The following is a 3,080-nucleotide window of genomic DNA, read 5'->3' as shown; positions in this document are numbered from 1 at the left end:
GTTCAAGAATGAAAGAAAGGTGTGAACAGATGACAGGGTAGCAAAAATAATTTTTTCAAAGCAAAATCTTAGTACAGATCAGAAGTACGCTGTAAAAGTGATAGCTGGCCACATGAATGAGGGTACCGAAGGGTCCCAGTTATTATTGTTTGCGGCTTCCCGTTACAGGTTTAAAAGGAGTTTGGTTACCAAGGGCATAGTTTAGGTGGTTCTCTATTTTGATTGACAGGCTTGGTCTTCGTTCACTTTGTATGTTCTTTCCCATAATGCATCTGACTCTTTATCATATGTATGCCTAATTCAGCATAAGATGGTAAATAGAAGATTCCCCTAAAAGTTCACTTCAAAGATACTTTGCCTTATTTCACATGCAGCTAAAACCAGTTCAGGCCACATAGGCCCTCCCACCCTCACACCCAGATGTATTGGGACTATATTTGATAGAAACTGTTCAAGTTTGGAGAGTGTAAAGGAGAAGGAACTTAATTCCGTTGTTCAGAGAAGGGTGTATGTACAGCTCATGCAGCTCAGGGTCCTGGGTAGCTAACAAGTTACTAGGGACATTTTTGGGAGGGAGTGTATGCGTAGTATTTGTAGGGTAGGCTTCCAAGCCTCCATTAGGTATTGAAGGTATTGCGGAAGAGGAATTTGACTGTACATCAAGGGGAAGAGAAGCTTGATGAGGTTTTAAAGTGGAGAGTGCTCAAAAAACTGACAGCCGTGTTCTTTGCAAAACTGGACTAGAAGCCAAGAATGGACCAAGGTAAGACCTAGCCATAAAGAGAGCTCAGAGAAGCCTGACTGAAGTTCGGTGAAGGAAGAAGTCATTGTCAAATGAAATAAGAACAAGTGCTAAGTTTCACATTATTTTTTTTGGATTTTTACAAAATATTTCCCATATATGAACTAGGAGAATGATTTTTTTTTAATGGAAATGGTAAAAGAAATCACTATAAAATTTTCAGAGTAAGTGTAAGAGAAACCTGTGGTAAGAGATCCCAAAGGCTAGTACTCCCCTTCCCCTTAGGCCGGACACACACACAGCTGGGGAACTGAAGGCAGACTTTGTGTCCATTAGTTTTACCTTGGCTCGGCCATGGTGGAAAGGCAATTGTTTTGGCCATCTCTCTTACATGGACAACCTTTTTGTCGGTTCGGTTTTTTTAAATATTTCATTTATTTTTATTTTTATGCATATGAGTGTATTGCTTGCATGTGTGTAAATGCACCCATGTTGTGCAATGCCTGTGGAGGTCAGAAGAAGGCATCAGATTCCCCTGAAACTGGAGTTACAGGTGGTTGTTAGTCGCCATGTGGGTGCTGGGACTGGAACCTGAGTCCTCTGTAAGAGCAGTCAGTGCCCTTAACTGCTGAGCCACCTGTCCAGCCCCATGGCAGTCCTTTTTCTCAACCATGACCAGTTCTTTTTTTTTTTTTTTGTCTTTTTGAGACAGGGTCTCCTTGTAGCCACAGCTGGCCCGGAACCCACTATACAGATCAGGCTGGCCTCAAACTTGCAGCGATCCACCTGCCCCTGCCTCCCAAGTGCTGGGACTAAAGGTATATGCCACCATGCCCAGCCTGTGACCAATTCTTAAAAAGGCTAAGAGGTGTTCTCCTGCCAGCCAGGTTGGGGTTTAATTGAAGGAGAGGTATATGTGGAAGGGTATTGGTGGTAACTCCAAAGAATAAAGGGGTCTAGCCTTACACCTTATTTTTTTAATTGATGAAGCTTATGGAAATCATGCAGTGTAATGAATTGGAAGTGTGTGTAACTGGAATGGCAGTCTTTTTCAAAGATCACTGCTTTCCATGTCGAGACTGGGTCTGAGGCTGAGGCCCAAGTGTGGAAGAGAGTTGAACAATTGCTTCAGTCAGAACTTGAGATTAAAGGATAACGGTGGAGAAGAAATGAAACAGACTTGTGATGGGTTTTTGGAGGATGAGCCCACTAGACATGCTGACAAATGGTGTCTTTCTTGGGGAGACGTGGGAAACATCAATTCACCTCAAATACAGAGTCTACTGGAGTTATTTTAAGAGCTTCGTTCATGAGCAGCTGCACCGCTGAAAACTACCACTCCTGGTCAGCAGTGCTTAATACTTTAGTGTTTCTGTGATTACATATGGCTGTGGAAGGGGAGAGTGGTACTTGGAATCTCATCAGAGAGTCAGGGGCTGGTTTTTGAGGGTCTCCCTGAGGTAATGTTAACAGCCTCACCCTCATGGACTTAGGTGCCTGCCATATAGTCTGCTAGTTGCCATGGCTATGCACCACTGTCTCCTGTAGGTCACCACAGCTGCTCTCTCCATGATGGTAATGGCCATGTCAAACCTGAGGAAACAACTGCATTCCAGAAGGACTCAAGGGTGACTTCTGGGTTTTAGCTTGAAGAACTAGGTAGATGGTAACGTCCTTCACTGAAATGGTAAAAAGGGGAAGAGATTTGGAAGAGGAATAAAGAACTCAGGTATGAAACATTTATTATCATCAGATCGCATGTGAGGAGCAGGTTGAATATGTAAACTTGGAGCTTAGTGGAACTCATCAAATAACTGGAAAGCGTCGTTCCAGTGGCTTGTAAAAGAAATGGATGTTTTCCTAGAGCGAAGATAAGGACATGGAAACCAACAGCAGGCCTATGGAATGCTCAAAAGCTCAGAAATTCAGGGAGAAAGAACATCTTCAAGAAGAAAGCAAAAGCCTTCAATGGTATGGGAGAAAAATCAAAGGAAGCTGCTGTCGGGGAAGCCAGAAGTGTCTGGAGAATGAATGAGTGGTTAGCTCTATGTTGAGTGCTCATTGAGAAGAAGTCTTGAAGAAAGCTAGGTACTGCTGCTGGGGAGTTAGCGGGTGGCACTGTAAATCTTGGTGAACGTGAAAGCTATAGCAGAGAGATTTTAGGAAGAATGGAAAGTGGGGACTAGAGAGAACCAGAAGCCAGGGTTTCCTGAGGAAAAGAGGACCGACTGCTCTCTTTTCCTGGAGATACAGCACAGGTAGGACCTAGCTGCTCTGGTGACTGGAAGGACTGAGCAGCCAGACACAGCTCGAGATGGGTGTGTGTGATGATGCCTCT

Source organism: Nannospalax galili, unplaced genomic scaffold, assembly GCF_000622305.1.
Source record: "Nannospalax galili isolate Female #2095 unplaced genomic scaffold, S.galili_v1.0 scaffold571, whole genome shotgun sequence".
NCBI lineage: Eukaryota > Metazoa > Chordata > Mammalia > Rodentia > Spalacidae > Nannospalax > Nannospalax galili.
This window is presented reverse-complemented; position numbering follows the sequence as displayed.